Raw genomic sequence first — 15,029 nt, forward strand, 5'->3', positions numbered from 1 at the left:
CAGCCACTGGTGGCTGAATTTCCCTTTTCTCCTGATCACTCATGTTGGTTTCTAGATCCTCTGTATGTGATCTCAGAGGGCCCGTTCTAATCTATATAGAAAGAATGCAAGGCCTTGGCTAAAGCTGAGGCTGAGAAATTCCACTGAGCCTCAGCGATCAAGAGGAAGCCGTTCCTACCCGGAGAGTGACAGGTTACAGCTCTGCTCATAGGGCAGCCCCGTCCTGAGAGCCCGGTGGGGTTGTTTTGGTGCAGAGATTATAGAAAGCCTCTCTGTTTGGGGTGGGTTTTCTTCGCTTTGTTTTCTTGTGTGCTCCGTGGCTTGTTCCTAACTCGTGGCCAATCACCACACTGCCAGATGGTGCGAAAGATTTACCGGAATTTCGTTTTCAAATAAACCACAAGCTTGGATGAGCTAATGTTGTTCCACATAAGAAAGCCACAAAAAACTGGACAAATTAGCTTTGTTTCAAGAAAAGAAACTTGTCCAAGCCATCAGCTCTGCCCTTCTCAAAGGGCTCTGATAGCTGCATGAAGACACTGGGGGGTGGGAGTCATTCTTATGTGAGGCCACCACCCCAAACGACAGGGGTTGGTCCCCCTCCCTCTACCGCTGGCTCTGCAGAATGACTTGGAAGTGCTGTGGGGAATTTCATTCTCCCGTGAAACTGGATCATTTTTGGTCAAGTTCGTCTCAGTTACACCAAGGATGGCAATGGCCTCTTGCAGCCTGTCGGCAATGGCTGCCATGCCCCCTCAAACACAGACCGGCCATGAGCTTTCCTGGACAGCAGGTCACCTTTCCTGCTCAACAGAGACATGAGGACAGATGATTTATGTGCCACGGCTGCAGAGGGTGTTTCAGGTAGCAACCCACACTCCACCCCCCACCCTACCCTGGCCCCACACCACACACCCAGTAGTAATGGCAATATAGCCTGGTATTAATAGATGATGCTTCCAGAATCAGAATCCTAGATTCCACCCCCAGCTGTACCACCTACAGCTGCGGGGTCATGGGCAGGTTGCAAGTCTCTAAGGAACACTGTTTTCTTGTCCTTTAGATAGAGATAATAATATTAAAACAGCAGGGTCATGTTAAGAATAAAGTTGAGATAAAAGTCCTTTGTGCTGTGCCTGACATATAGTAAGAGCTCCCTAAATGTGGGAGCTGTGTGGCTGGGGGGTGATGATGGTGGTGGTGGCGGTGCTGGTTATGTGGCTGCCCTCCCCCTCCTCCACCCTACAGCACTCAGAGAGGCTACAGGATGACACACCCACAGAGGAGGTGTGTCATCTGCTTCCTGTGGTCAAAATACCATGAAGTAAATCAAACCAAGAAAGCAATCAATATAACTCAGCTGAAAGAGCCCTTCTTAAAGAATCTAAAAAATTGCCTTGTCCCTTATCCCTTTTTTTTCCTCAACCAGACATCAGATTGGTCCCTTATGACCTCTGTGTTACATTAGAATTCTACGAGTTTGCCTCCCCTTGGAAAATTTTTATCATAAATATACATAGAAATACTCTAAAGGGAGGCCTGTGATCTGGTCTTGGAACTTCATTTTGTTACAGGGGATAAAGCAATCTGGAACTTATTTGAGCAGAAATTCAGGTTCATGAACTCGATAATAATAACCAAAATAGCTACCATGGACTGAGTACTTTCCAAACTAAAAAACTTTCTATCCTTTATTCTATTGAATCTCTGCTATAAATTTGCAACATTTCCCCCATTTTACAGACAAAAATACTAGAGAAAGATTGTACTCATTGTACAAAGGCTGGATCTGCTTCACCATAAGGCCTACTCCTGCTGTTCTATTTGTGTTTCGGGGTAGAAGTCACTAGACAGGAACAAAATAACAATGATAATAATGGTAATGTTAATATCACTGTCATTATCATTACTGAATGTTCAGAAACCATTTACAGTGCCTTAGAAGTATTGCCTCAGACCTCATAAACCTATAAGGTGCAGACTCTCACTGACTCCATTTTACAGATGAGGGAACCAAGCAGAGAAGCTAATGGCACATCAAAGTCACTTAGCTGGTGGTGGGTAGCAGTGCTGGGATTCAAGCTGAGGCACTTTGACCTCAACCTCTGTGCCTGTGTGACTTCTCAAGGGCAGAGCTCGAAGCTTTGTGCATTGAGGCAAATTTCCCTACGTCATTCATCAAGACAGACTCCGTGACACTTCTGCCGCACCTCCGCAAAGTAAGGTAGACACACCGACTCTAAGAGAGAGAGCCTTGTACAAGGACACAGATTTAGGGTGTGACTGGCTGAAGTGAAAGTGTTAGTCACTCAGTAGTGTCTGACTCTTTGTGAACCCATGGAATGTAGACCCTTCAGGCTCCTCTGTCCATGGGATTCTCCAGTCAAGAATACTGGAGTGGGTTGCCATTTCCTTCTCCATGGGATCTTCCCGACCCAGGGATCGAACCCTGGTCTCCTGCATTGCAGACATATTCTTTACCTTCTGAGCCAGCAGGGAAGCCCTATGACTTGCTAACAAAGCACAATAAAGCCTGTGACAGCACAATAAACCCTTCCTGGGCATGCTGAAAAAGCATCTCTGGGGGCAAGGAATGGGGGGTGGCGGTCATGAGAAATAATTTCATAATGTGAAAATCTGAAAGTGTGACTGAATTTCTTAGAAATACGCAAAGGAACAAATAATGTTTGGTCCATTTTCTTACAGAGCTTAATTTCTTTTCCTTGGGGGTTTGTTTGTTTTACCTCAGAATGTGATAAACAATAGCATATCTTAATTTCTTTCTTCTTTCTGGATGAAAGCAAACCTTTTAGTTTCTCGATTCCCACCTCTCATATTTGTTTCATTTCTTGGGGTTCAGGAGAGGTTTGGAGAAAACTCTGTTCATTTTGGAGCCTCGTGTCTAGGGCCTGGAAGAGAGCTGCAACTGCAGCCTTTCCAAGATAGGAAAGCCCCTGTTGGGTCAGCCACAGGTCTAAATAAACGGTGACTCTCCTCACAGAGTGCCCAGCTCCTGGAGTTCCTTCAGCAGCTCGGCATGAAAGTCTGGGTCGGGCAGGGGGGCCTCATTTCAGGGCCCTCTGTGGTACTTTCCCTTCCCAGGGCTGACCCCACCAGCCACTGACTCACAGCTTCACATCCTTTACTAGAAGTTCCGGATGAAGCATGCAGGGGGGAAATCCACTGTTTCTACTCCCTAAATCTGACCATGACTCATTATTCAGCAAACACCAAATGGTTCCACGTCCTCCTCCTGAGAAGGAGGCACGGGGTGGTTACATAAGCAGCCGTCTACAGCTGCTCTTGGGTAATTGAAAGTGAAGCCCTTCTGACTGGAAGCTTGGCTGGGAGCAACGTGACTCTTTCCTCACCTGGTGATATCCATCTTTACGAGAGGAGGAAACTCTCCGGGAGAGGGCCCCCAAAGCCAGAGTGTGTTGCGGGGGGGTGGGCGGGGCGGGGGGATAGTTTTTGCACAGTAGACTTGAGGGTTGGAATAACCCGGTATTTTTGGCCTTGTTAAAACAGGGCCTTTCTGCAACGTCTCTGATCTTATCTCTTGACAAGCTGGAGCTGAGCTTCCTGAGGTACAATCTGCCCAGTACGCTGAGCAGAGGAGGAGGCGTGGTATGGGATTCCTGCGCTTGGGGAACCCACCCAAGAAGGACCACCCAGGAATGATCCATCTGAGGGAGAGGATTCGTAAGGGCTGTTTCTGTGTAATAAACTCAGCACTGTGATCATAGAAAATAGAGTTGAATTGCAGAGCCCAGAGTATAGGAAACAGTTGTTTTTTCTGGTTCAGGGAGAGGAGAAGTGGTTTTAAATTGCTCTAGGAAAGAAACTGAGGCATTAGATGCATCTTTGCTGGGCTCAGTAATCCTGTCTTCCTTCCCAGCATGACTAGCATACATGACTAGGGCGTCACTTTTTGAGGAGTGGTGGGAAGCAAACCAGATCCTGAACATCCGTTTCTGGAACCTGCTTCATGCACTGAAGGCCTGCTTATGGACACCACAGGAAGTACCAGCTGATGAAGGGAACACTGTCTTTTCAAATGCCACCCCGAGGGGCTTGGGGGAGTGGGTGTATATACCTGGCTTTTGGGGCAAGACCACAGCTCTCCTTAACTGGGCTTGGTGGTCTACTTGAGCAGAACTGGGAAGGGTCTGCAGGGGAGGAGCGGTGGGTGAGGGAACACAGTGGCCTCCATCTCAGCAAGACAGCCATCCTCAAGAAGAATGTTCCAGGAAACATCCCCGACACTAGAAGAAATGAGATCCTGGAGAAGACTGGCCTGATGAGCTCAGAAAGACTGGTAAAACTGGAATACTTTGTAAGGAATGGAAAGGCACTGTTGGGTTATCAAAACGTGTGTATGGCCATGAGTAGGGGGGCCGTCTGGAGTCCCAGCCTTTCTGAAAGTCATAGACATGATATCATAGCTGAATTATGTGTCTTCCTTCCCAGCACCAAACTGATCTGTTGAAGTTCTAACCTACACCCCCACCCCAACCCAGTATCACAGGATGTGACTGTACTTGAGACAGGGGCTTGAAAGAGATAATTCAGTTAAATTGAGGTCATGGGTGGGCGCCCCTCTAATACCACCAGTCTCCTTAAAAGAAGAGATGATCAGAGCATAGATAGGCAGCAGGGAGGCCATGTGAAGACACAGGGAGAGATAACCATCCACAAACCAAGGAGAGACATCTACCCTGCCAGCACCTTCATCTTAGACTTTTGGCTTCTAGAACTGCAAGATGATACATCCATTTCTACTGGTTAAGCCACCCAGCCTGTAAAACTTTCTTGTGGCAGCCCTAGCAGACATGGTGACCCTGAAACTGCCCTAAATCTGGTGAAAGGGTCAGTTGTGTCCAACTCTTTGTCCATGGGCTGTAGTCCACCAGGCTCCTCTGTCCATGGGATTCTCCAGGCAAGAATACTGGAGTGGGTACTCCCTTCTCCAGGGGATCTTCCCAGTCCAGGGATCAAACTCCGGTTTCCAGCATTGCAGGCAGACTGGCTTTTCTTTAGAACTCAAAACCTGTCCCTTCCATGGATGGTTCTCGAAAGAAAAGCTAAGGCACACAGAGAGAGAGGCCTTCCTCCCCCTATCACAGTCCTGAGTACAAATGGATCTTGGAGACTGGGTTCCTGAGTGTTTTAAGAAAAATTCTGAAGGCTCCTATGCCCTGGTGCAGAGAAGGATGCAGAGACCCAGTAAGGAAATGCAGTTCTATGGGCCTTCTTCTCCAGGATGTTCTAACCAGCACTTTCTCAACAGTATGCTCAACCCAAGGACATTCTTCTCCAGCCCCTCTTGACAATCCCTTTTCCTGGAGCCCAGTCAGGCCCTCCAGCAGTCCCTTCTCAGTTAAGAACCTGCCAAAGGAATGGTTTATACACGTGCCTCACATATATCAAGGGAAACTAGTCCGAGGTTTTGGCTGAGAGGGTCCTAGGGGAACTTTAGGAAGGAGGCCTACATGATGCACAGCATTAGTTTTGCTAGGGCTTAGTTTTGTTTTCTCTCTCCTATGAGGCAGGGTTTGGACATCAACATGAACAGTATAAAAGCGCTGAGGGATTAATGCTTGGGTCCCTCCCACCACCACCATCTCAATTACTTCAGTTTTAATCTTTTCTAACCTTTCCCTAAATCTGATATTTTAATGAAATATTCTGGTTTTGCCTTTTTTCCTTTATTTCTTTTTTTAAAAGTCTGTTTGAATTAAATGCTGTCTGGCTCCTGGCAAAGCTAAGCTCCACTGTGAGTGCCCCTGGAGTGTGCAGGAAAGGTTGAGTTCTAGCTGCCTTTCAAGGCTGCCCCTATCCCTCCCCATCCACACTGCCCACGCCTATGTGAGAACAAGGACAATGGGGCGCCACAGGCCAGCGTCCAGGACAGCTCCTCAGAGCCACTTCCCCTAACACCGCTCTCCCCTCAGGGCGTGAAAGTGTGGGTGGGACCTGAGAGAAGCTTCCAGCCTCATCATTTTCTTTGAGACAGAATTTAGAGAAGTGTTAAGAAGAAAACAGGGCATAAACCAGTGTCATAACATGTGCTGTGATTCAGAGACAAAGTACATTTTTGAGGAAAAATCCTTTTTCCTGGACCCATGCTGCTGCTGCTGCTAAGTCGCTTTAGTCGTGTCTGACTCTGTGCGACCCCATAGACGGCAGGCAGCCCACCAGGCTCCCCCATCCCTGGGATTCTCCAGGCAAGAACACTGGAGTGGGTTGCCATTTCCTTCTCCAATGCAGGAAAGTGAAAAGTGAAAGTGAAGTCGCGTCAGTCATGTCCCAGTCCTAGCGACCCCATGGAGTGCAGCCCACCAGGCTCCGCCGTCCATGGGATTTTCCAGGCAATAGTAGTGGAGTGGGGTGCCATTGCCTTCTCTGTCCTGAACCCATAGGTAAGAGCTAAATCCTGAAATAAATGTCCCATAAACTTGGAACTTCCAACCCAGCCCTGAGAATGCCGCGTGCTCTCCCACGCGCTGATGGCAGGCCTGGCCCTCCGCCAGGGAGTTCAGTTGCAAAGCTGGAAATTCCCTGACTTAAAACAATGTCTGGGTGTTTTCTGCTTCCTAGGAGCTTGGAAGGAGGGGAAAAAGTTTAATAAAAGTGTTGCTTAATTTGACTTCTCCTGCCCTGCGTACCTATGTGCTTCATCTGCCTTCATCAGATGCGCCAGCCATAAAAAGCGGCTATAAAACACTCAGCGAGCCACAAGAGGAGATTACTTCATGGTTCTCGTCCAGCAAATAGCAGTGTGCTCAGGTATTGTATAAGACAAACACTTCCCCTGTCAAAAAAAAATTGGACACAGTCCCTGCTTCCTTGGAGTCAATAAACCAAGGAGTCCAGATAGAAGGCTAATTAATACTTCAGATATGTATTTCTTTAAACAAATTTTTTTTTCCATTATGATTTATTACACTTCCCAGGTGGCACAGTGGTTAAGAATCCGCCTGCCAATGCAGGTCCTGCGAAGACCCAGGTTTGATCTCTGGATCAGGAAGATCCCTTGGAAGAAGAAATGGCAACCCACTGCAGTATTCTTGCCTGGGAAACCTCATGGACAGAGGAGACATGTGGGTTACAGTCCATGGGGTCGCAAAGAGCTAGACACAACTGAGAGTGTGCACCCATGCCCACAGCACACACACACGTACACACACGGTTTATTACAGGATATTGAATATAGTTCCTATCCTAGGACCTTGTTTATCCATTCTCTATATAATAGCTTGCATCTGCTGATCCCAAATTCCCAATCTGCCCCTTCCTTCTCCCTCACCTTGGCAAACACAAATCTATTCTCTATGTCTGTGAGTTTGTTTCTGTTTTGTAGTTAAGTTCATTTCTGTCATATTTTAGATTCTATATATAAGTAATATCATATAGTATTCGTCTTTCTCTTTCTGACTTGCTTTGCTTAGTATGGTAACCTCTAGGTCCATCCATGTTGCTGCAAGAGGCATTAGTTCATTCTTTTCTATGGCTGAGTAGTTTTTATTTAAATCTAGGCGTCACATCTTCTTATCCACTGGACTGTTGATGGACATTTAGGTTGTTCCCATATTTTGGCTGTTGTGAATAGTGCTGCTATGAACATACAGGTGTGTGAAGATTTCTTTTTCTGCTTCACCTGCTTCTTCCTATTCTTATTTCCCCTATCCTTTCACCTCCCCTTCCCCTTCATCCATTCCTTGCCCTTTCCTCCTTCAGGTCCTCCTTTCTGTGACAGAGGTTAAGGGCATGACAGCTCTTTCATTGCTCTCAGGGTTAAGGGTAAAAGTAAGTGATTTAGAGCTCACTTCCCTTCTCAACCCACTTCTCTTGGCTGAAGTTCACTTTTAGGAGGAGTGAAAGGGAAAGGGAAGAGAGAAATAGATGCAGGAACACCTCATCAAAAAGCTTTTTCTGGCAGTGAAGAATATAAGCGAATAGATAAACAGTAAATCACAGAATTCCAGGGAACGAAGAAGACTTGGAGCCTTGGAAACTTACTCTCTCACTTTATAGATAAGAAAAATGAGATCCAGAAGTCTGATGACCTACACAAAAAGGGAGCATCATCATCAAAGGGTCTAAGACTCAGGCCTTCTTGTTTCTAAATCAATGCTCCTTCCCTGGGTATATTAGATGCCAGATAAAAATATGTGCCTGGGAAGGCGATCTGTGGGCCTAATCCTATCCCACCACTGCAAGTTCTCTCTTATCCCATCATATTAAATGAAACTGCCCAGGGATGTCACGTTAAGGGCTTGTCTATTGGCTGTGTCTCCAGGCAAATGAGTAAGGTGAGAGTGGTTAGGACAGCAAGTCCCGACCTGCCTCCAGTGATCTGGGCAGAACAATCTGAATCAGCGCTCTCCAACAGTTATAATGTAAGCCATGAGGGAGAGCCACTCACGTAATTTTGAATTTTCTAGTAGTCATGTTAAAAAGAAAAGTAAAATGAAACAAGTGAGATGGATTTTAATATATTTTACTGGACCTAATCTATCTAAAATATAATACCAATGGACCGTCAGTTTTTAAACTGTATTAATGAGATATTTTATATTTGGTTTTGGTACCAAATGTTTGACATTGAATGTGTGTGTTGCACTTATAGTATCTTTGGTTCAGACTAGCCATTTCACTAGACTGCACATTCCTGGTGGACCACCCTGGAACACTGTGGACCCTAGCACACACTGGACAAGGCAGATCTAGATGTCTTATCTCATCTGCAAAAATGTGAAATTAAGACCATCAGGGATTTTCAAACTTTTCTGCTTCAAGTCCTAGGAATTCTTCAGAGGTGCCTCAAGGAGAGAGAGAGAAAGAGAGAGAGAGAGAGAGTGTGAGTGTGTGTGTGTGTGTGTGTGTGTGATGGGATAAGTAGAGACCATCTCCTTCCACTTCAAGCCAGATACTTCCTGCATTAACTCTTTCAAATATTGGACTTTTGTGTGACGTTTTGTTGGGAGACGACATTCTACAGCTAAATAAAGATGCTTTAAAAACCTTTGAACAGCATAATCTTGTAAATTTCACTGAGTACTACAGCCTAGTTGTAGGAATGGAATGGAAAAAGAGTAAACAGATATCTTCCAGCAAAAAAAAAAAAAAAAAAAAAAAGGGCCAGGTGACAAGCATGGGAGTGGCCCCACACTCCAGCTGGTTGTAAAAGATGTGGCTGTGACCTGTAGACTAGTGTGTCAGGCACAGACTGACTCTTTCCCACCTGGGCAGGTTAATGGGTAACAGTTTGAGCTCTCAACCAGGATTTTGTCTAGTAGGACTGTCCTGGGGCCCTAGCCTTTTCCACAGGCCAGACTGTCTGTAATCTGGGCTGATGGATGCACAGAGGTCACAGAAGGACAGGCTTTTGTGGAACACAGGACCTTGGCTTTGTTATTCCCTAAGCATCCCAGCTTGAGGACACACTGCACACGGGGCTCCATGTGTGGCCCCAAAGACTTTATCCTGCTCTCTTCATTTTAAACTGTAATATACAAGAAAATACACACAACAGCTGCAAGATTCAAACAGCTATATCAGCAAAGGATGCAGTGTTGGAGGATATCATTAAATCCAGGTTCACGGCCAGCAGCCAGCACACCCACTCACTTCCCAGGGCCAGGCCAGTGTGAGATGGAGACTGTGGCCACAGTCCTTTGAAACTCAACTGCTCGGGAAATTCACACATTTTTGTTAGATTGTTATTCTCTATTTAACGAGTTATTAAGCAGCCCCACTGCGTTCAGTTAGACATATGGTCACCACCCTCTGGAATTTCTCAAATATTCTGGTATAATGAAGATGTCCTCTTCAGTTTGGCTAAAAATTCTCAGAATCTCAAGCAAGCTAGAGATGAAAATATATACAGCAGTCCATGACATGTTTATATTACCAAGGAGACAATTAAAAGCATAGCCTGAATAGGCTATTTCCTCAAAAAATTAAAAATAGAGCTACCATGAGTATATGCTCAGTTGCTCAGCCATGTCCAACTCTTTGCAACCCCACGGACAATAGTCTGCCAGGCTCCTCTGGCCATGGGATTCTCCAGGCAAGAATACTGGAGTGGGTTGTCATTTCTTCCCCTTGGGGCTCTTCTCAACCCAGGGATTGAACCCTGGTCTCCTGCATCTCCTGCATTGGCCAGTGGGTTCTTTACCACTGAGCCATCTGGGAATCACAGAGCTACTGTGTGCTGTGCTTAGTTGCTCAATCGTGTCTGACTGTTCACAACCCCTGGACTATAGCCCTCCCGGGATCTCTGTCCATGGGGACTCTCCAGGCAAGAGCTATCATATGATCTAACAATTCGACTTATCCAAAGGAAATGAAAACTCCAGCACAAAAAGATATGTGCACCCCCATGTTCACTGCAGCCTTATTTACAATGGCCAAGATATGGAAAATGAATTAAGTGTTCATCGATGGATGAATGGATAAAGTAGTGTGAGATACCCACATGTGCGCGCGCGCACACACAATGGAGCATCATTCAGCCATAACAAAAGAAGGAAATCCTGCCAGTTGCAATGACATGGATGGACCTTGAGGGCATTACGCTAAGCGAAGCAAGTCAGACAAAGACAAATACTGAATGATCTCACTTATATGCGGAATCTTAGAAAAAATAGTACAAATAATAAATTTATGGATTCAAAGAACAGATTGGTGGTTGCCAGAGGTGGAGAATGGGTAAAATGAATGTGGTTAAAAGCTACAAACTTCCAGTTGTAAGATAAATAAGTAAATAAGCTCCGGGATGTGATGCACAGTGTGGTAACTATGGTCAATAATACTGTGTGGTATGTTTGGAAGTTCTTAAGAGAGTAGATTCTGAAAATTCTCATCACCAGAAACAAGTTTTTTTTAACTTTGTGTGGTGATGGATGTTAACTAGACTTACAGTGATCATCATTTTGCAATACACACATATACATTATGCATATAAAACTAATATAATGTGTCAATTACATCTCAATTTTTTGAAAAGCAGGGTCTAGTCCCAGATCTATCCCTTAAAAGAAGAACGCTCATAATGAAGATGTTTCTAAGAAAGAAAAAGAAAAAAGAAACAGCCAGTACATTCCCTACTTTCCCAACTCTTCCCCATTTACTTACCTCTGTTTAGGGATAGCTGCATCTTTGGATTGAGTGTAAACAGAAATCCTCTAGAAAAGACTCCCCAAACTTTGGACTGTGGTGAAGGTACCTCCTTTCAGAGCGGTGGCATCATTAGATTAGAAATAAAGTATACAATAATTGTATTACATTTGAATCATCCCCAAACGACTTCCTACTCTCTGGTCTGTGGAAAAATCGTCTTCCACAAAACCAGTCTCTGGTGCAGAAAAGGTTGAGGACTGCTGCTCTAGATGTGCCTTCAGGTACAAGGGAAAATGCTGCCTTAAGTGTCTAGCAACACACAATCAATCGGTCAGTCAGTTCAGTCGCTCAGTCGTGTCCGACTCTTTGCGACCCCATGGACTGCAGCACGCCAGGCCTCCCTGTCCATCACCAACTCCCAGAGTTCACCCAAACCCACGTCCATTGAGTCAGTGATGCCATCCAATCATATCATCTTCTGTTGTCCCCTTCTCCTCCTGCTCTCAATCTTTCCCAGCATCAGGGTCTTTTCAAATGAGTCAGCTCTTCACATCAGGCGGCCAGAGTATTGGAGTTTCAGCCTCAACATCAGTCCTTCCAATGAACACCCAGGACTGATCTCCTTTAGGATGGACTGGTTGGATCTCCTTGCAGTTCAAGGAACTCTCAAGAGTCCTCTCCAACACCACAGTTCAAAAGCATCAATTCTTCAGTGCTCAACTTTCTTTATGGTCCAACTCTCACACCCATACATGACTACTGGAAAAATCATAGCCTTGACCAGATGGACCTTTGTTGACAAAGCAATGTCTCTGCTTTTCAATATGCTGTGTAGGTTGGTCATAACATTCCTTCCAAGGAGTAAGTGTCTTTTGATTCCATGACTGCAATCACCATCTGCACTGATTTTGGAGCCCAGAAAAATAAAGTCAGCCACTGTTTCCACTGCTTCCTCATCTATTTGCCATGAAGTGATAGGACTGGATGCCATGATCTTCGTTTTCTGAATGTTGAGCTTTAAGCCAACCTTTTCACTCTCCTCTTTCACTTTCATCAAGAGGCTCTTTAGTTCCTCTTCACCTTCTGCCATAAGAGTGGTGTCATCTGCATATCTGAGGTTATTAATATTTCTCCCAGCAATCTTGATTCCAGTTTGTGCTTCTTCCAGCCCAGCGTTTCTCATGATGTATTCTGCATATCAGTTAAATAAGCAAGATGACAATATACAGCCTTGATGTACTCCTTTTCCTGTTTGGAACCAGTCTATTGTTCCATGTCCAGGTCTAACTGTTGCTTCCTGACCTGCATATAGGTTTCTCAAGAGGCAGGTAAGGTGGTCTGGCATTCCCATCTCTTTCAGAATTTTCCACAGTTTACTGTGATCTGCACAGTCAAAGGCTTTGGCATAGTCAATAAAGCAGAAATCGATGTTTTTCTGGAACACAGACAATAGTAGTAGCCATTTGTGTGCCAGACACTGTGTTGCACATTTACTTGGACAGGTTGCTTCTTTTAATTTTGTAGCAACTTTTATCAGTAGCCCATGATTTAGGAAAGACAGGTTGGCTCAGTGAGGATCAGAGGCTTCCTCAACATCACGAAGTCAGGGTAGTAGAACTGGAATGCTAACTCAAGCTTAAAGGATATGCCAGAGCCTCTGTGTCTTAACTAACAACATTCTCTTGTCATCTTATCTGTGGACCAATCTGTGCATTTTTTAAAAAGACAATTCTATAGAAATTTATTAGACCACAGTTGTACAGAAAAGGACAATTATGTTCCTGCTCAGTATTTATTAATGTGGGAGGGGATATTAACTAAATGGGGCTTCCTGGGCGGTAAAGCTAGTGGTTAAGAACCTTCCTGCCAGTGCAGGGGATGATACGAGATGCAGGTTTTATCCCTGAGTTAGGAGGATCCCTTGGAGCGGGGCATGGCAACCCACTCCAGTAGTCTTCCCTGAAGAATCTCATGGACAGAGGAGCCTGGCAGGCTCTAGTGCATAGAGTCACAGAGTTGGATACGATTGATGTAGTTTAGCTGAGCGACAGAACTGAACTGAACTGAAGTGGTTTAGCGCGCACGCACGCACGCACACACACACATTACCTAAATGATATATACTTAGGTTTGACAGACACAGAGAAGGTCCCCACAGTTGTTAAGAATTATTATTGGTCTGGAATAATAATACTTAATTCCTGTAGGAAGCCACTTTCCTCCATTTGAAAAACAAATCAAGTCTTTCCTTACTCTACTCTGATTCCTACCAAGAGCCTGGACTTATGTTACATTTTTATAGGAGAGAAAATGGGACAAATGGGTTGAGGAATTTTTTTTCTTATATGTGGATTTAATTATATAAAATCTTGCAAAGCTTTTCAAATGAATTACACTCAGTTCTACAATAACAACTTACTTCTCTTGAAAAAACAAAATGAAGTAAAATGTAGATTGCCCAGGAAAAAGAGAGCAAAAGCGTCATGCCCTGAGGGTCTTACTTCCAGCAGTCTGACAACTCAGACATTTTCTGATGTGAATGTGTTACAAGAGAAAGCCTGCTGAACAGCGCTTGGGCTTCTAAGTATCTGCATTTTAATAGAGTCCACTTGAAAATCAGACTTTTCTAGACCCCAATAATGGGACTGTAATCATGGGCTGACCTGTGGTTGAGCTAATGTTTTGGATAATAGTCCTCATTTTCCTAGATGATCTTGTCACAGCTGTGGTCTCCTCAAAACTCCAATACTTCTTCTGATCTCTTTTGGCTTATGACTTTTTCCCTGTTTCACTGAGAAAAAGAGAAGCAACCAGATGAGAACAGCCACAAATGTCAACCCCCAACTCCCCACATGACTGCATCCATCACTGTATATCCTGCCTTCCCTCCATTTATCAGAGACGAATGGTCTCTGCTTCCATCTAAGTCCAAGCCCCAGACTTTATCATCCTCTTTCATCAGCTCACTAACATCATTTAACCTCCTCTCTCCTGTATCAATTTGGACCATTTCCATCTGCATACAACTCTGCTACAATTTCACCCATTTTTAAAACAAAAGAAAACAACAACCACAAAAAACAAGACACCCTCTGTTGACCTTACCTATACTATTCTCTGATTGTTGCCATATTCCTCTTTATAGAGAATGTCTCAAAAGAGTTCTCTTTATTCATCATTTCCTCCTCTTCTTTTCTCTTGACCTCATTTGCACACCAAGTTTCATCCCTACCATTCAATGAAATAGCTCTTTTCAAAGTAACCAGTAAATTCTGAGCTCTCTCTTCCTGGACGAAGCTGAGGCATTGCACATAGTTGCTCTCCGCTTCTCCTTCATTTTCTTCTCCTGGCTGCCAGGATGCCAAGCTCTTTGGCCATTGCTTGTCTTCTTCGAATCTTCATCTTCATGTCCTCATTAATACTGGTGCTTCACCCTCTGCTGAATCTCTACTCTCCTAGAGATGTCATCTAGTTTCCTGTTTTTAAATCACATCTTTTCACTGCATGTGTATCTCCAAACCAGATCACTCTCCTGAACTCCAGTCTTGCATAACCAACCACCTGCTTGGCATCTTCACACAGTTATTTCAGTCTTCTCGACCTTAACATATCACCTTGAACCTGCTCTTCATATAGCTTTCCCTCTCTCAGTAGATGTCAGATTTATCCTTCCAGCTTCTCAGAGCCAAAACCTTGAAGGCAGGAAAAAGACGACAAAAATAGTACCTATCTCATGGGCCTATTGCGTAGATTAAATGAGTCAATATTTGTCAAGAACTTGGAACAGTGCCTTGTATATAATCAGCACTATATAAACTTTGCTTAAATAATTAAAATAAATCATCATCTTTGGCTCTTCTCTTTTTCTCACACTATTTATCCCTAGTGGCTCAGATGGTAAA

At 44.5% G+C, this 15,029-nt stretch overlaps 1 long non-coding RNA gene across 1 annotated transcript; it reads right to left on the reverse strand.

Moving 5' to 3' along the window:
• Positions 1 to 2,845: 2,845 nt before the first annotated feature.
• On the reverse strand, positions 2,846 to 14,657 carry LOC132659474 (uncharacterized). The gene is made up of 2 exons (XR_009599982.1): positions 14,233 to 14,657; positions 2,846 to 13,918 (listed from the first exon to the last, which is right to left on the reverse strand). It is a non-coding gene; the product is annotated as an uncharacterized LOC132659474 (long non-coding RNA).
• Positions 14,658 to 15,029: the final 372 nt, after the last annotated feature.

Source organism: Ovis aries, chromosome 3 (assembly GCF_016772045.2).
Source record: "Ovis aries strain OAR_USU_Benz2616 breed Rambouillet chromosome 3, ARS-UI_Ramb_v3.0, whole genome shotgun sequence".
Classification (NCBI taxonomy): Eukaryota; Metazoa; Chordata; class Mammalia; order Artiodactyla; family Bovidae; genus Ovis; species Ovis aries.